Source organism: Peromyscus maniculatus, chromosome 1 (genome assembly GCF_049852395.1).
Source record: "Peromyscus maniculatus bairdii isolate BWxNUB_F1_BW_parent chromosome 1, HU_Pman_BW_mat_3.1, whole genome shotgun sequence".
Lineage (NCBI taxonomy): Eukaryota > Metazoa > Chordata > Mammalia > Rodentia > Cricetidae > Peromyscus > Peromyscus maniculatus.
In genome coordinates this window covers 158,018,886-158,038,392 of record NC_134852.1, presented here as the reverse complement: position 1 = coordinate 158,038,392, position 19,507 = coordinate 158,018,886, and the positions used below count along the sequence as shown (strand labels likewise).

General features: G+C 40.2%; 1 protein-coding gene and 1 pseudogene across 2 annotated transcripts in view; one reads left to right on the top strand and one right to left on the bottom strand.

Annotated features, from left to right (window-relative positions):
* Positions 1 to 19,507, top strand: part of Pacs1 (phosphofurin acidic cluster sorting protein 1) — a 141,498-nt gene that overhangs the window by 9,395 nt on the left and 112,596 nt on the right. Inside the window, exon 1 of one of the 2 annotated variants that reach the window (XM_042259048.2) lies at positions 17,094 to 17,152. The exons of the other annotated variant lie outside the window; for it this stretch is intronic. The gene's annotated coding sequence lies outside the window, so the exon portion shown is untranslated. Of the gene's footprint in view, positions 1 to 17,093; positions 17,153 to 19,507 lie in introns of those variants that run through there. 2 annotated transcript variants of the gene reach the window in all.
* On the bottom strand, positions 7,360 to 7,764 carry LOC102918682 (large ribosomal subunit protein eL32 pseudogene; annotated as a pseudogene).

The window sequence follows — 19,507 nt, the reverse complement described above, 5'->3', positions numbered from 1 at the left end:
TTTTTTAATTTTTTAAAATTTATTTAAAGACAGGGTCTTATTATGTGGCCCTGACTGGCTTGGAACTTGCTATGTAGTCCAGGCTTTCTTCAAACTTACAGAAATCTGCTTACCTCTGCCTCCCACACCACCATAGCTGTCTAATACTGATTCTTTAATGTAGTATGGTTAAATATTGTTTAGAACACACAAAAGACTTAGAACCTGAGCCATTGTTTACTTATTTGATGCCACCCAACTAACCTTTCTCCCATCCCATCATGTATGTTTAGTGTATGCATATGTGCTCACACCTATGTATATACATGTAGAAACCAGAGGTCCATTTCTTCCTCTATGGCTGTTCCTCCGTATCACCTTTATTATTCTTTCTTTGTGTGGGTGTGTGCATATATGTGTATGGTGTGTATTCATGTATGTCTGTGCTGAGACCAGAGGAGGGCCTTGTGTATCCTTCTCTACCACTCTGCCTTGTTTCTTTGAGGAAGGCTCTCCCAGTGAACCTGTGGCTCACTTTTTTTTTGGAGGGGTGGGAGGTAGGAGCTGGGTTGAAAGCCAGCAGGCCCCAGTGATCCTCTTGTCTTTGGCTCCTTCAGTGCATGGGACCATAACAGCTTTTATGTGGGTGCTGGTGGACCTCACTATTATACAGCAAATGATCTTAACCACTAAGCCAACCCTTCTATATTATTTTTTGAAACAGGTTCTCTTACTGAACTTGGAGCTTGAATTTCAGATAGACTGGCTGGACAGTGAGTCCCAGAGAACTGGCTGTCTCTGTCCTCCAGCACAGAGCTGGTTACAGACATGCACCACTACTCTTGACTTTTACACAGGTGCCAGGGATCTGAACTCTGGTCATGTGCCTGTACAGGAAGCACTTTGTCCTCCTTCTGTTTTTGTTTTTGTTTTTATTATATTTATTCATTATGTGTGTAGTGTGTGTGTGTGTGTGTGTGTGTGTGTGTGTGTGTGTGTGTGTCTGTGTGTCTGTGTGTCTGTCTGTCTGTCATGTGCCACACTATGCTTGTGAAAGTCGGAAGACAGTTTGAAGGAATTCACTCCTTCTACCTGGGGATTGAATTTAGATTGCCAAGTTTGTCAACAAGCACCTTTATCTGCTGAGCTACCTTCTTGGCCCTCTGTTTCTTTTTTAAAAAACACTGAATGGCGTCAGGGTTTCAGGATTAGCTTTTGCTTCCTGTCTCTTTCAAGACACTTCTCAAATACATTGCACATAACGTAGTTTGTAACCATGCCCATCCTCTGTCACACCAGTCTACACGTAGCAGAAGTTTTATCTAGTGGCGATTCAAAGTGGTGGGTTTTTATTGTTCTGGCTTAATTTTTTCTTTTATTTATATTAAATCCAGGGTCTCACACATACTCAGGATAATGTTTTAAACATGAACAACTTGAAGGGGACTCCCGCACAGCCTAGGCTCTCTCCCAGACCCCGGATTAGGCACAAACCACATCCAAACACCTGTTTTTACAGAGAGAGCCTTTATTAAGCCGGGAAGAAAAGTTAAAGTGGCTGCTTTCTGACTCAGGCAGAAAAACAGCAGCAAATGACCTTGTGGGTGTAATTTTAAGAAAAGAAAGAGGGAGGTCTGTATTAGAGTGGGTGGGCTAGAATGCAATGGTAGAAGAGATAGAGGACAATCAAGAAGGGGAAGAGGACAAGGGAAAGGGGCCAGGGCTATTTGTCCCTGAGGGAAAAAGGACTGCCTCTGGATAGTGAGGAGGCAGATGTGGCCCATAGGCAAATGGTGGTTTATAAAGGTAAAACAGGAAACCCTGTGTTAGAATGAGGTGTTTAATTTTAATTGGGCATGTTAATTAGGTGAACCAAAGGAGACTTTTGATTGCTGGACTTTGATAGTCAGCCTCAGGAGGAGGAAGTGGCCAAATAAGGGAATAGACCTTGGTGGCTAACTTTAGGAATGTAATCTAACGGTTTTTTAGTAAGGCAGAGGGTTGGGGAGAAGGGCAAGGCCTGCCAGAGCCACATGCCCAAGTGGGCTGGTGTCCCTTCAGCAACTGGCTAGGTATGGGTGCGCACACCTTTAATCCTAGCACTTGGGAGGAAGACTCAGGTGGCTCTCTGTGAGTTCTGAATGTTGTGATCAGAAAGGGTGTAGCCATCTTCCAGCTGCTTGCCAGCAAAGATGAGCCTCTGCTGGTCAGGGGTTATGCCCTTTTTATCCTGGACCTTGGCCTTCACATTCTCAGTGGTGTCACTGGGCTCCACCTCTAGGGTGATGGTGTTGTGAGTCAGGGTCTCCACAAAGATTTTCATTTTGGCTTGTTAACTAATGTGACAAAACTATTCATTTTACATACCAATTAAAGATCCCCCTCTTCCCTCTAGCCTCCCTGTCCCAACCCATCCCCCATTCCCTCCTACAAGAAGGTAAGGCCTCCCATGGGGAGGTACATTTAATAGAGGCAGGTTCAAGCCCCTCCCTTGGGGAGACATTTCTATTAGTCACACCGTTTAGATGAACAGAGCTGAGAGATATCTCTGTTTAAGCTTGGTTCTCTAACCCCTGACTATTCTCATAGTTAATAGTAATATGGGCTGCCTTATGCTTTGTTGGAATTACGGAATGCTGTTCTAGCACCATTATGGGCACCATGGACATGCTTAATATAGTGGCTGTAAGTGTGGTTTTTGAAATCCTTTAGCCTGGATTTGAGTATTTTTTTAATAATTTATTTAACTTTATTTATGTGCATTGGTGTGAAGGTGTCAGAACTCCCAGAACTGGAGTTACAGACAGTTGTGAGCTGCCATTTGGGTGCTGGGAATTGAACCTGGGTCCTTAAGAGCAGTCAGTGTTCTTAACCGCTGAGCCATCTCTCCAGCCTTGGATTTGTGTTTTCACTCTACTGTTTAGTATTTGATTAACTTAGAGCAAATTATTTAATCTCGCTAATGCTTCCATTTTATCAACTATAAATGGACATAATAATTACTTATCTCATACAACTGTGAGAATTAAGTAGAGTTAATAAACATTGTTAGTTGCATGTGTTGCACATAAAAAATAAATATTAGTTATTTTTATTGCTCACTCTTGTTTGTCAATTCAGTTTCTTTTCTTCCTTTTTTTTTTTTTTTTTGAGACAGGGTCTCACTGTTTTCTTTTTTTGTCATGGAACTCATTATGTAGACTAGGCTGGCCTTGAGCTCATGGAGATCCACCTGCCTCTGCCTCCTAAGTGCTAGAATTAAAGGTGCGTGTCACCATGTCTAGCCTGAGATTATGATTTTTTATTGGGATTATTATTAAGATCTTAGGTTCATCTTCATTTGTTTGTATGTTTTACACAAAAAGTCTTACTGTATATCCCAGTCTGGACTAGAGCTTTCCATCTTTCTGCCTCAATCTCTAAAGTACTGGAATCACAAATGAGCACCACTGTTTCTGGTTGAGTTCGCCTTAAGGACAGATCCTGCCAGACCAACCTCATGCATATTAGACTAGGAAGCCAAAACAAAATATTTTGGTCTGAAGCAGTGGCGGGGTTAGGATCCTGTTGCTACATCCTGCTCACTTACATGAACGGAAGAGATGGCTCAGGCCCCGCCTGCAAACCACAACTTTATTTTGATCCGGCTTGACTTGACAGCTTCTCTATTTTACCTGCTGACTTCTGTAGCTTTTATTTGGCAGCCAGAAAAGCAACTAAACCGGTTTACAGCTCATAGTTTAGTCAAAGGAAGCTGAACAGCTCTAAAGAAAGTAAGGATTTAAATTGGAGTTGATACCTTTCTTTTGTCTCCTTAAGTTTTCCTTTTTGTTTCAAACTATAGAAAAGATATATTCACAGCCGGGCGGTGGTGGTGCACACCTTTAATCCCAGCACTTGGGAGACAGAGCCAGGTGGATCTCTGTGAGTTGGAGGTTAGCCTGGGCTACCAAGTGAGCTCCAGGAAAGGCGCAAAGCTACACAGAGAAACCCTGTCTTGAAACAACAACAACAACAAAAAAGAAATGTTATATTTTCATTTTACAGGAGAAATGTGATAGCTTTATTTATGGTTTCTCCTGAAGCATTGGTATTTTTTTCCTTCCCTCCTTCGTTCTCTCCCTTCCTCCTTCTCTCTCTTATTACATTCCTCCTTTCCTTCCATCTGTCCTTTATTTTTTTTGGAGACAGAGTTTGGTCATGTATCTCAGGCCAGCCTTAAACTTGTGACTCTGCTGCCTCACCAAGTGCTGAGGTTATAGGTGTGTGCCATTATACCTGGCTTTAATTGTTTTCCTCTAACAGCACCAAGACTTTATTTTACCATTATTGTTGGAAATCTACAATCCTGTTTACTTGTTGCTCATTTTTAAGGGTATATAAAGCAGATTAACCCTTCTTTGAGTCTGAATCATCATGACCAACTGGATTTTTCAGGACAAAGGAGCTTGATGAATAGTATCAACTGTACATGGTGCATAGCTATTCAAGTTTGTGTACTTGCTTATTTTAGTGTAGTTTTGATTCTTGCCATTATCAATATAATCTCTTTCTCCTTTGTTTCTAATATACCATGAAACAGTTAATTGAAAAATGTCAATAATGAGGGCTAGGGATATAGCTTAGAGGTAGAGCATTGCCTGGCATGTACAATGCCTGGGACTAGTCCCCAGCCCTCCAAAGGAAAGAAGGAAGGACAGATTTTGAAGCTGTGACTAAGGGCAGCTAGCAGCATAGCCTAAGAATATGAGATTCAGAGCTAGCTGTTTTAAAAACAAGGAATAATTTGTTTACCTCCTGGTCTAGTTGTGCTCCAGAGAAATAGGAATTACAGAAAGTGTCTAATGCTGAAAGCCATTTAGAGACAGAATGCATACTATGAATTAGTTTTGTGTGTGTGTGTGTTTAAGCACTATTTGCTTGGTTAAATTAACCTTGTTTACCACCAACCCCCCTTCTTCATGGTAGTTTAAGGTGAGGATACTCCCCATCCACTCTTGCTCTGTTATGAGGAGAAGTGTAAAATGTATGTAAGGTGTTTGGGCTTCTGTGTCCATAGAAGTTATCACCTTTACATCTTTGGGCAATGACGGTGAAACTATGAACATGAAGGAGCGATATGTCCTTTGGTAGATCTGATTTACAGTAGCTAGCCTTGACATTGTCTTCACAAACATGTTTTCACTTAGTCCTTGGCTAGATCATGGACATTAGAATATGACAGTGAAATATCCATAAATCCACTGTTTAATAAAATAATCTTCTCGAAATTAAAATACATGACAAGTTGCTGCAGCATTTTGTCATCTCTGCTGTGTACCACATTTGCTGTGGATGAAAATGAATAAGCAATTCTGGAAACCAAGGTCCACTGGGAGTATAACTCTTGTGGCTATTAATGGATCTAATTGTATTTCCTCTCTGCCACCAAGATGTGCAGTAAAGTTGTTTATGTCCTTTTCTTTAATGGAGAGGATTGTTCATTAAGTGTGTGTAATATCATAATCACTTTATTTTTATTACCAAAGAGTCCTACAGCTTTCCTTAAAAAAAATTAAAACAAAGAATTGTAATAACATTTTGAAACATTATCTAGTAATCCTTGATTGACTTTTCCTTTCATGGAGAATAAAGAAAGGATTATTTCATTGGAGAAGCAAGCCCATCTCATGGGACTGGAAATGGGAATGGACTTTTTTTTTTTTTTTTTTTTTAAGAAAGTGATACAGTTACTTAATGTTCCAGTAGGACTTAGCTCTAGGTGCCACTGAAATGGACACAATGGCCCTGGATGATGAGGCCTCATCTTTTTGAAATGCATTTAAGAGTAATTTTAAGATATTTTAAGATATTCTCTCTCTTCTTTCCCTTTCCCTTTCTCTCTCTCTCTCTCTCCCCCCTTCTCCCCCTCCCCCCTCCCCTCCCTCCCTCCCTCCCTCTCTCCCTCCCTCTCTCTCTCCCTCCCTCCCTCCCTCCCTCTCTCTCCCTCTCCCCCTCCCTGGCTCTTTCTCTTCTCACTCAGGTATTTTCTTCCTATTATATATCTAAAGAAAAAGTCAGTAGTAATCTCATTTAAATCACATTCTAGAAAATGCTTTTACTTTAAAATTTGATTTCTCATTTGACTGTTCTTGGCTGTATGGGTTTTAATGTCTCTTTACCTACCCCTTCTTGGTGCTGTCTTTTAATGAAAATACACACGTCAAGCAAATGCTCTATCAGTTGTTGTAGATACAGTGACAGAATAATGAACAAAATAGAAAAATTCTAGCTCTTCTGTGGTGAAATTTTTTTTGTGTATGCTCTAACAAATAAAGCTTGCCTGAAGATCAGAGGGCAGAGCCAGCCACTAGGTAACCATAGAGGCCAGGCAGTGGTGGCACACACCTTTAATCCCAGCACAAGGGAGGTTGAAATAGAAAGTAATATGGCTGGGCAAGAAAGGAATATAAGGCGGGAGGAGATAGGAGTCAGCCCTTTTAGGCTGAGGATTTTGTAGAGGTAAGAACTAGTGGCTGCTGCTCCGCTTTTCTGGTCTTTCAGCTTTCACCCTGATATCTGACTCTGGGTTTTTATTAATAAGACCAATTAGGATTCACACTGCACTCTTGTATTACCTCTAGGAATAGGGTGGGCATCAGTCAGTAAACAAATGAGAGAACAAAAGATAGGGCATGCCAGGTGGGGAAATAGAATAGGAGCAGAAGGTAAGTGACTAAGAAGAAGGGTAGTGCGGTTTAAAGGAGGTAGTTGGTCTGTGTGGTGGTGTACACTTGGAATCCTAGGGCTGGGGAGGTGGAGATAGGAGGATCCCCTTGGCTCACTGGCCAGCTGCCTAGCTGACTTGGTAAGCCCCATATCCCAGTGAGAGATCCTGTGTCAGAAAAACAAAAACAAACAAAACAGCGTATGTTCTTGAAGATGGCACTTGAAGAACAACACCCAAAGTTTCCCTCTGATCACATAAATAAGGTGAGAAGAACCTGAAAACTGAGCAAGCCAGGTGAAGCATACAATTATATGAGCCATGCGAAGTAAATTTTTTGGGAGGAGCCTTCCTGGTAAAGGGGACAGGAAGTGTTGGCAGGTTCCAGCAATATTCAGGAGATTAGTGTGGCTGGAGCCACATAAATATTGGAGAAAATTATAGAAGGTAAAATCAGAGGGGTTAAGGTGACGTGTGTGTGTGTGTGTGTGTGTGTGTGTGTGTGTGTGTGTACACGTGTGTACATTCTTTGTTTTGCAGTGTTAGAGAACCAAAGCAAAGGTACTCTACTGCTGACACAATAGAATTTATTGGTTATTGTATAATTTTTTTTTTTAACCAAGAAGGCAGTTGTGGTTTTATTTAAACACAAATAAAATGCACAGGCAAGCCATCTACTTGTTTTCTTCGCTGGGTAGTCTAGCGTTGGGATTGGTGACTGATGGCCAGCTGTGCTGCTCTTTCCACAATGGCTTTTCGGTTCTTGGAGGAAACATTGTGAGCAATCTCAGCACAGTAAGGTTTGTTGCACATCAGCAGCACTTCCAGCTCCTTGACATTGTGGGCCAGAAACTTCTGGAAGCCACTAGGCAGCATGTGCTTGGTTTTTTTGTTGCTCCGTAACCAATGTTAGGCATTAGGATCTGGCCCTTGAATCTTCTCTGCACCCTGTTGTCGATACCTCTAGGTTTCCGCCAGTTTTGCTTAATTTTGACATATCGGTCTGCCTGGTGCAGGATGAACTTCTTGGTCCTCTTTTTGATGATCTTGGGCTTTACCAGAGGCCGGAGGGCAGCCATGATGCCGCTAAACAGATGGCAGCCTCCTTGCAGGCAGCGCCGAGGAAGAAGCCATTGTATAACTCTTGATTTAACCTTGAGTAAGAAGGCAAGTCATTTAAGGTTTAGGGCTAGAAAAGAGGCATTATGATTACTTCAACCTCAGTAGAACCACTGGCCTCTGCAGAATCATCCTGAGAAAAGGGCAGGGGCATGGTAGGAGGCTGTGATGTTGGAGGTGGGAGCAGGGTGGGAAATCAGAAGATGAGGATCCTGAGTACATTTTCAACAGGTTTGAGGTATGACAAAGCAAAAGGATTCATTAATAAGTTCAGTGTTTGATTGAACTGCTTTGTGTTGGCTTTCTGTTTTGGTTTGCTTTTCATTATCATCTCACTGTCTAGTGACATCATGAAAACAGTAAGTGTAACAGGACACTTCAGAGCAGTTTTGGAATTCGTTTCCAATTTTTGCCATTTGTAGTTAACTGGAAATCCATTTCCTTGAGAATTTACTAGGTTATAGAATAATTGATAGGTTATGTGTTAAACCTTATGTGTTAAAGATCTAGTTACATTGTTCGTGTGTTTTAGGCCATGATGTAACCACTGGAGCAGTTGAATCTCAGCATCTGTAATTACTCTGCTGTGTTTTTACTGTGCTAACTTACTCTGATGAATGCTTATTGGATGCTTTTTGAAGAGATGATGTATTGCAGAAGCCATTGGTAACGGTACCTTCAATCCTTTGTCAGTAACCTAGTGAAACTGAAGATTAAAAAACACATTTTTTGTAAAATCACTAGTTTGCTGTAGCATACTTCCTGTCTGACCTAGGAGCTCAGAGAGGAGGAATCCTGCTGCAGAATGATCTAATTTGTGTAATCTTGAAGGTGGAACTATTTTTGAAAGAGAACAGAAAAATAATAGGGCCCTTTGCTCCTGAGTGCCAAACTGTATCTCATTGACTTAAAAGGAAAGGGACTCAGATCTTGTACTTTGAGTTCCTGTTTCCTTTACTGTGTCTAGATTAGGTTTATGATATTGTCCTTATGTAAGCGATGGCTGCTGGGTTCTTCTTTACCTGGAACTCGCTCTGTAAACCAGGCTGGCCTCCAACTCAGATTCACCTGCGTCTTCCTCCCAAGTGCTAGGATTAAAGCAGTTACTAAATTCTAGGTTTAGAATTCTTGAGTTCTCTTTATAGTTCCTGTGATAAACTGATTAATTTTTTTTTTTTTTTTTTTTTTTTTTTTTTTTTGGTTTTTCGAGACAGGGTTTTTCTGTGTAGCTTTGCGCCTTTCCTGGAACTCACTTGGTAGCCCAGGCTGGCCTCGAACTCACAGAGATCCGCCTGGCTCTGCCTCCCGAGTGCTGGGATTAAAGGCGTGCGCCACCACCGCCCGGCAATTTTTTTTTTTTTTTTTTTTTTTAAATGCATTGAGAGACAGAGTCTCACTCACTCTAGTCCTGACTAGTCTCAGCCTCTGGGGTTCTGGGATTACAGGCATGAACTACTACCATTTCCAGCTTAAACTGGTGGTTTATAACTGATTTTCAACCCAGTCACTCTATATGGCCCTTTTTCTACCTTGAAAGAAATGCTTATATAATAAAACTTATTGCCGTGTTTTCATTGTCTTTACTGCAGTACAGAAGAAATGAAAGGTGTGTTAGTTACAGTCAGGAAGCAGACATAAATGAGTGCACTCCGTGTATTAGGAGCCACATAGCTGTTGTGTGCCTGAGGGTACGTGTAGCTTTATCTTTGTGGATGTGACTGCTATGAATAGAGTTTGATCTAGGTGTGTTGCATTGGTGACTCAGATGATATGTGGCAATGCTATTGGAATATGATTTCCCAAAATAGTGAATAAATCTTTATGAGTTCTGCACAAAATAGAGTGAAGTCTGTCCTCTATGTCCATGGAGTTTACATTCATGGACTATTACTCTATGCTAAATGGTTAAAGAAACAAACTTGTTTGGATGAAGACTTAGATGATTACAAACTGCTTTTTACTTAAATATATATGAGTGGGACTGAAGGCTGATTTTATAAAGCTGATGGAAGTAAATTTTGGATCTCTTTCACATGCAAAGATTTACTTCCATGGTCTACATCTAATTTAAAAAATCAAACAAAAACTTTATTGAAAGTGTCATATGTGCTCAGAAAAGTACATAATTTAGTAAGTACAATTTAGTGAACTTTTATAAGCTGAACATACATATTTAGCACCCACATCAAGAAGCTGAGCTTTTTTTAAAAATTTATTTTTATTGCACTGGTGTTTTGCCTGTGTGAGGGTGTCAGATCTTGGAGTTACAGACAGTTGGAGCTGCCATGTAGGTGCTGGGAATTGAACCCAGGTCCTCTGGAAGAGCAGCCAGTGCTCGTAACTGCTGAACCATCTCTTCAGCTCAAGAAGCTGAGCATTTCTAATCTTAGAATGTCACCTTGCCCTCATCTAATCACAACCTCTCCCACCTGCCACCAAAGAAACCAGTAGTCTGACTTCTGACAGTATAAGATAGTGTTGCTTGTGTTAGTGTGTGCGTTTTGTGAGTCTTTCACAGACGAGTTGTAGTTCATCTCTTGTTGCTGCATAGTATTTCATGGTCTGGATACTGTGGTTTCTTAGTTATTCTGTTTATGTTGGCTGTGTGGGAGATTTCTAGTTTTGAACAATTTTGAATGTTGGTAGATGTATACACTCATTTCTCTTGAACGTGAAGTTCTGGGTTGCACTGTACGTGTGTTTTCACATTTATATTGTATGGTGGCCTTTGTTGCTCCATGTCTGTACTAACTAAGAGTTGGTATTTGCCCTTTTTGTTTTAGTCATTCTGGCAGGGGCTAAGATGGTTTCTCCTGTGGTTTTAATTTATATTTTCCTTTTCCGTTTTTGCTTGTCAAGATCATTGGGGTATTATCCTTTAGGAATCGTTTGTTTAGGTCAGTTTCCTTTTGTGGGGGATTGTCTGTGTTTCTTGTTTACTTTAGGATTTCATTCTTTTTGTTGTAATAATTTACTGAGTCCCATTATATTACTGCCTGTATTTGTGTGTCTGTGTGGCCATCCACTGGAGTTTGGGCAACCTACCAGTGTTCACCACCCTAAATCCCCTACTCTCCACCAAAGAGAAGTGACTGTCCATCCTATATCAGTTGTTAATAGTTCCTCAGCTAGGGGTGGGGACTTGTGAGCCCCCCCACCTCGCGCGCCCCATCCCATGCTGGGATTTTTACTATTCTGATGTCTTGGTCATGATTTTGCCCCAAGTATCAGCTGTTACTTTGAGTGAGTGTAATGGCTATGTTATGTCCAAAACAGCTTTTACAGCTTTTCTTTCCATTCTCTGGTTATTACATTCTTTCTGTCTCCCCCTTTCAAGATATTCCCTGAGCCCTGTGGGGAGCTAGTGGGAAGTTGTTATAGTTGTCCCATTTAGAGCTAAACAGTCACTTACATGAAGGATGGAAATGATGTGAGAAGTTATTCATTTCTTTGTTGTATGGGATTGTAAGATGTTTGGCATTCTTTTTTTTTTCTGCCACCAAATATCTGTACTGTTTGCAATTATTGTCATGGTCTAGAAATTACTTTAGAGGTATCCCACCACCATGCCACTTTGGTTTTTTTTTTCGAGACAGGGTTTCTTTGTGTAGCTTTGCTCCTTTCCTGGATCTCGATCTGTAGACCAGGCTGGCCTGGAACTCACAGAGATCTGCCTGCCTCTGCCTCCCGAGTGCTGGGATTAAAGATGTGCACCACCACTGCCCGGCTCTGTTTTTGTTTTGTTGTTTTTTTTTAATTGTTGATACCCATTTTCTTATTTTGGTTCTGAGCCTTAGCCTTTAACACCTCTTACTGTATCACTTTAGCTTATTTATAGGAAGAAACCTAAAACCCAGAGGTATTTTATTTTTGTTTTTTGAAAAAATTCATATATTCTTATTTATGTGAATGAATTTGCCTGCATGTATGTCTGTGTACTACATATATGCCCCATGCCCTCAGAGGCCAGAAGAGGGTGTTGGATCCTCTGGAACTGGAGTTAAAGAAAGTTGTACTCTTAACTACTGAGATACCTCTGGTCTGTTGCTTTGCTTTTCTTGAGATAGGATCTCATAGCCAGAGCTGGCCTCAAATTATCTGTGCAGTAAAGGATGACCTTGCATTTCCGATCTTCCTGCCTCTACCTCTGTAGGTGATTACAGGTATGCACCCCTTTGCCTGCTTTTATGTGGTGCTAGGGCTTGAACCCAGGGCCTTGTTCATGCTGAACAGGCACTGCACCAGCTAAGCTACTTCCCTAATCCCAAGCCAACAGTTTTAATTGTTGCCATGTATATCTTCAGACTTCTGTTTACAGGTTTCCTGAGAGAGTAGACTGAACACTGGACTATCAGCTCTAATTTAATTAGGATCCTTTTGGATCCCAGTCTCATTATAGTGGAAAGAAATAAAGACAACCATCTGGCTGATTGTTGGGAGTTGTTGGGAAGAGCAGGTGCAGTAAATGTCATTTATTAGTTACAAAACCTCTAGTGTCCATTTATTTGCTAACTGGTTTTTGCCAAAACTAAAGGCATAATTACAAGATGAACCCTGCTAAATAAATAGTTTGGATCTGTCCAGTTTGAGCATGAGAACTAGAGCCATAATTTTTTTTTAATGGAAATTGGCATTCATTTTCCAGAAATGTGTGTGTTTATAGGAAGACAACAGGAGCACTTGCCTATTGGGATTCCTATGGCTAATTTTGGTTTTGCAAATGAAAAGTAGTAAACCACACACTTTCTATTTCCTTCATTGTCTTATTGCTTAAAAATGCTTTGAGGGTTAAGATAAAATCACTGAACACTTCTGTGTTCCTCAGTGAAAGGCACACTGTGAACATAGGTAATGAGTTGTGAGAATTAAATTCTTAGGCTTGGGATATAACTCAGTAATAGAGCATGAATGTAGCATGATTGAAGTCCTGGGTTCTTAAAAAAATGCAAAATTTCCCATTCATAGGAATTCATTATAACCCTGGCCTTCCAGAAAATGGATTGAGAAATCCATGGTTTATTAGTAGATAGAAGAGCAGTTAGCCCTTGGAATGTAAATTGCTGAGGAGGGATTTAATATAGAGTTTATTAATTTTTTATTAAAAGATTTCTTAAAACAAGATTGAGTTTTAGTATGATTCCTCCTGTAAACCTTAGTCTCCATAATTAGTACACCTGTAGAATGTAGCAACTATTTTATCTTTTTATTTAATTAATTATTTTTTGAGACAGGGTTTCTTTTTGCTTTTTTGTTTTGTTTTTGTTTTTTTGAGACAGGGTTTTTCTGTGTAGTTTTGGTGCCTGTCCTGTATCTTGCTCTGTAGACCAGGTTGGCCTCAAACTCACAGTGATCTGCCTGGCTCTGCCTCCTGAGTGGTGTACCACCACCTCCTGGCTTGATTTTTTTTGTTTTTGTTTTTGTTTTAATATTCTCTCTTCCTAACACACTGGCTTATTTATTTTATTTTATTTTATTTGTTTTTTGAGACAGGGTTTCTCTGTGTAGCTTTGGAGTCTGTCTTGGAACTCACTCTGTAGACCAGGCTGGCCTCGAACTCATAGAGATCCGCCTGCCTCTGCCTCTTCAGTGCTGGAATTAAAGGCATGCGCCACGACCACCTGGCACATTTTTTTTTTTTTTTTTTTTTTGAGACAGGGCTTCTCTATGTAACAGTCCGGCTGTCCTGGCATCTGCTTTGTAGACCAGGCTGGCCTGGAACTCACAGAAATCCCCTGCCTCTGCCTCAGGGTGCTGGGATTAAAGACGTACACCACTGCCACCTGGCATAGCAACTTTTTTTTTTTTTTTTTTTTTTTTTTTTTTTTTTTTTTTTTTTTTTTTTTTAAGATTTATTTATTTATTGTGTATACAGCATGTATGACTGCAGGCCAGAAGAGGGCGCCAGATCTCATTACAGATGGTTGTGAGCCACCAAGTGGTTGCTGGGAACTGAACTCAGGACCTCTGGAAGAGCAGTCAGTGCTCTTAACCTCTGAGCCATCTCTCCAGCCCCCACAGCAACTCTTATAAAGGAAAAACATTTAATTGATGGCTTACATTTTCAGAGGTTTAGTCCATTATCATGGTGTGACATGGTGGCGTGCAGGCAGACATGGTGCTGGAGAAGTAGCTGAGAGCTCTACATCTTGACTTGCAGGCAACAGGAAGTGATCTGAAACACTGGGCATGGCTTGAGCATATATGAGACCTCAAAGCCCACCTCCACAGTGACACACTTCCTCCAACAAGGTTATACCTACTCCAACAAAGCCACACTTCCTATTTCTTTTTTTTTTTTTTTTTTTTTTTTCAGAATTTCAGCTCTTCCCTGTTTATTAAGCCAATAATTAGCACTTTATTGCTGCTTTATAGAGTCAATGACTATTTAGATTTACCCATACTTTGCTTTTTATATATTATTAAATTTATTTAATCTTTCTTTCCACTCTGACATCTCTTCCAGAATCATTTTCTCTTGTATTTAACGATATCTTCTGACAGTTGCTTTAGTCTGAGACTCTTGGTAAAGAACTCAGTTGGTCCTTATCTAAAATGCTGTTGTTTTGTACTTTGTGTTTAAAAAAAAAAAAAACTGTCAATATAAGATTATTCTTGGTTCTTTGAAGATTAATATCTAGTGAATCGCCACTCTAATTGTTCTTGGGAATTCACCTTTTTTTTAATTACGTTTTGCTTTTTTATTTTTTTTTTATTTTTTTTTTCCCTTTCCTTTTTTTTTTTTTTTTTTTGTGATATATATTTTTTATTTTACAATACCAATCAGTTCTACATATCAGCCATGGGTTCCCCTATTCTCCCCCCTCCCACGCCCTCCCCTTACCCCCAAATAAATAAAAAATAAAGTTATTTTTATTGTTGTGTGTAATATGTGTGAGTCCAGGTACATATGTCACAGTATACTTGTGAAGGCCAAAGGACAACTTTCCATTCTCAGTTCTCTCCTTCCACTGTGGGATCTAGGCATTGAAGACTTACACAGCAAGAGCTTTTTTACCCAGAGCCATCCTGCCCTAGATGATGCTTCTATTTGTTTTTCCAGATAACGTCTTGTCCATTAGACCAGGGTTGCTTCATCTTCCTTCCTTAGCTTTCTGTTGCTGAGATTATAGGCATGTACCATGCATGGTACCCAGCTTGAATGTGGGTAGTTAGTTAGATAATTACTCAGGGTTCTTATAATTATGACCATAGTCAGGCAAGACACTGTTACAATCTATAGTAAATTACAATTTTTCCTTTCCTGGCCTACTTTAATTTTTTTTTTTTTTTTTTTTTTTTTTTCGAGACAGGGTTTCTCTGTGTAGCTTTGCACCTTTCCTGGAACTCACTTTGGAGAACAGGCTGGCCTCGAACTCACAGAGATCCGCCTGCCTCTGCCTCCCGAGTGCTGGGATCAAAGGCGTGCACCACCACTGCCCGGCCTAATTTTTTTCTAGCTTTAATGAATGCATTTTAAGATTTGCTTAATAATCATTTTTGCTGAGTACCTAATATATTCTCATTGCTGTTCTAATTGCTGTCTGTGTGTTAACTCTATTTTCCCATAGGGACAGAAGCACAGAGAGGTTAGGAAACTTGCCCAAGAAAGCATCGTAGCCTGTGTTTAATCTCGGGTAGTTTGGCTCTTGAATGTATACCCTTTCCTGTGTCACTTTTTTGTCTTCAGTTACTATATACTAAAATGTTTATTTTTTATTTTATTTTATGTGTATGAGTGTTTTCCTACATTTTTGTATGTGCATCACATGCTTGCTTGGTGCCTGTAGAGGTCAGAAGAGGCCATCAGATCCCCTAGAACTGGAGGTATGGATGGTTGTGAGCTACCATGTGGGATATGGGAACCGGCCCCAGGTCCCCTGCACGAGTGACAAGTGCTCTTAACCACTGAGCCAACTCTCTATCCCCTCTCACGCCCCTCACTTGTTTTTTTTTTTTTTAAAGATTTATTTTTGTGAGTATAAAGGGGATAAATATGTAAGTGTGGAGTGGTGAGTTTTATAGTAAGTATGTGTTTAAATTAACTGTGAGAAGCATTAGTTTATCAAATGCAGTTGTTGCAGTTTAAAATCTGCCACTAGCTGTGGCAGACAGATTCAAGATGGCTCCATGATCTGCCTCCTGGTATTTATGCTCTTGGTTGTAGATGGAACCTGTGAGTAGAGTCATCTAATATGGCAAAGTTTAGTGGGATGTGTATAATAATATTCCATCAGATTATAATCCCATCTTGTTGGATATGCAGATGTTGCCATATTGTGAGCTGTCAATGGAGAAGTCTGGGTGGTATGGAGCTCTGGGCAACTTCAAGCCATAGCTACCAAAACCTTGTTTTTCATTTGTTTGTTGCTGTTATTTTTGAGACAGGGTCTCTCTATATAGCCCTGTCTGTTCTTGAACTTGCTGTGTAGACCAGGCTGGTCTCAAACTCACAGAGATCTGCCTGTCTCTTCTGAGATTAAAGGCATGTGTCATAACTCCCAGCTCAAGAAACTTCTGGCTCTTAGTTCAGCAGTCCACAAGAATTGAATGCTGTCATTATCTATGTGAGCTTGGAATAGATCTTGCTCCACCACAGTCTTGGCTGATACCTTGATTGTAAGATTGGAGGGCCCAGCTGTACTGTGCCTGGGCTTCTTGACCACAGTTCTGATCAATTTATGTTATTTTTGACTGTTTATAAGTTTGTAGTAATATTGTTATATAACAGTAGATAGATGATAGCAATAGTATAATAGGTTATATCATACTATTACTGACCTCCTTATATGTGCTATAGCACATACCCATGTGCATGCACATACATACACATACAGAACAAATAAATATTATACAAAATTTAAAGCCATAAAGGACCTAAACATTCAAATCCATTAAAAAAAAAAAAACGCTAAAATTAAAGAGGTCAGAGGACAACTTGGAAGAATTGTATCTCTCCTTTTACAGTGTGGGTTCTGGGAATCCAACTCAGGTCTCAGCTTGGCAACAAGTTCCTTTATCCACTGAACTGTCTCACCAACCTTTATGGTTTTAGTTTGCCTTTCCATAACTATTGACCTTGAATATCTGCTGATTGACCATTTGGTTTATCTGCTTTTGTACAGTATTGGTTTAAGTCCTTTTCTGATTTTTAAAATTGGTGTTTGCCTTTTTGTAATTTATTTGTAGATCATTTTACAGATACAATCCTCTATCATTTGTGAATATGTCTAATGTATATTGTTTTCTTCCAGGCTGTGACTAGGAGGAACGTCCTCATTCTGCCGTGTCCCTCAGATTCCCATTTTACTGCATTTACTCTGTTCTGTTCTCCAAGTTCCTCAGAGTCACGTGAGACCAATTTACACAAATGATGCCTTTTGTCATTCTAAAATACTTCAGTGTTTATTTTCCCCAATCAAAAGTTCTCCCAGGACTGGAGAGATGGCTTTGCAGTTAGGAGCATCTGCCACTCTTCCAGAAGACCTGAGTTCAATTCTCAGTATCCACATCAGGTAGTTCACAACCTGTAACTCCAGTGCCAGGGGATCTGGTACCCTCTTCAGGACTCTGTAAGCACCTTGCACTCACACTTGTACATACATAGACATATACATATACGTACACACAATTTAAAAATAATTCTTTTAAATATTAAAAAAAATGCTCCCAATAACTACTGTATGTTTCTCTTAGTTAGGTAATTAATAGTCCAAGATACCTTTGCCGGCTGGTGAGAGAGAGCTCAGTGGGTTAAGGTGCCTGCTCCAAGCTTGGTGACTAAATTTAATCCCCAGGAACCACATGGTGAAAAGATATTATTGACAAACTGATAGCCAGTGTATAGCCCAGGCTGTCCTCGAACTTGTCATCTTCCTGCCTCTGCTTCCTTCAGCAAATCCTACCAACATGCACCACCACAACAGTACAAATTTTTAAAAGTCCTCTGGGCACATACCTTTAATCCCAAACTGACCTGGGAGGCAGAGGCAGGCAGAATTCTGTAAGTTTGAGGCCAGCCTAATCTACATAGTTAGTTCCAGGCCAGCTTAGGCCTGACTTTAAAAAAAAAAAATTCTATTGAGACACATGAACTATGCTTAGTTGTCATGGCTCTTCATGTCCCACAGTCTGCATAGTCCTTTGACCTTTTCCGTTGTTCATGTCCTATATTGAAGAGGAGAATTTGTAAACCAACCCCTTAATATTGCCTCATGACCAGACTTAGACCATGATTTCTTGGCAAAAAAATATCACAAAGATTCTACTGTGTTGTGATCCCAGCACATCACATCAAGGCACACTGCATTAACCAGCCCTGCTGCTGAGGCTGTTAACCCTGGTCACCTGGTCATGTTGGTGTTGGCCAAATGTCTCATGTTCCCCACCCCACATACACACCAGAATGTCATTGTTTTCTCCTTCCTAACAGATAAGAATTTTGTGTGCAGATATTTGAGATTATGCCAAAGTCCTTTTCCTCATCAAACTTGAAGCTACCAGTGTGTCTTCCCTAAGTCAGTCACCACTATGTATTTGTCAAGTGATGATATTTTTGTTTCCATTATTTCTTCTGTACTTACATTAGTCTTGCATTGTAATGGTGAGCTTTCTCTTTTCCTTCCTTCCTGTGTGGACTCAATGATTTATATTTATTCACTGCATTGTAGTTTGTTGGTATTATTGATGTTCAATACTGTAAATCTGCCAAAGGGAGCTCTTCACATAGTTTACCTTTTACCTGTCCTTATCCTTCTTTAAATATGTTATGATTTTCTAGAACAACATGTACAAGTTTACTGTCTGTCATCCTTGCCCTTGGCTCTAGAATCAGCTCTTTCTCTAAGGAGTATGTATTACTCTTCTCTTTCTGTGTTAAAATACCATGACCAAGAGCAACTTAAGGAAAAATGAATTTATTTTAGCTTATGGTTCAGAGAGTTAGAGTCCATAATGGACTCCATAACATAAAGGAAAAGGTATGTCATGTTGGCAAGACCAGAAAGCTGACTGGTCACATTTTTCATTCACATACAGGAAGCAAAGAGAGAGCAGGAAGCAAAGCAAGGTGAAACACCTGTAAGTCCCACCCTCCACCCCAGTGTTGTACTTCCTCCAGTGAGGATAAACCTCCTAAGAGTTTATAACCTTCCCAAACAGAGCTACCAACTGAGGACCAAGTGTTCAAATACATGAGCATATGAGGGACATTTCTCATTCAAACCACCAAGAGTACTAGGCCTTTTAGTGGAGGAGTGACATTTAGAAACCAATGTCTAGGAGTTTGTTGTGCTGGTTGTAATAGGATGTCATTGCTTCTGGTGCAGGCAGAGCCAGGAAATGCAACTATATATGTGCAGTATATAGATATAGTTGTCTTTAAATTCATCAGTTCAAATTGTCAGCTTTAATTCTAGCGCAGCGTCCCAGAGATTCCTCCCAATCATATCCTTTTTCATCTTTGTAAATACCTTTTCTAACAGGAAGAACTGTCTACCCTTCCTATCTTCATTGTCAACCTGTTGCACCTAGCTTTCTGACCAGCCCGGTCTTCTCCGTCTGTCATGTCTGTGCTGCAACATATGCTTATGCACATCCACGCATGCACTTGCCAATTCAGGGAAGCAGACACATAGTCAACTCTTAATACTGACACCTGAGACCACAGAGATAAACATGAGAAACAACCCAGTTACTCTTAAGTAG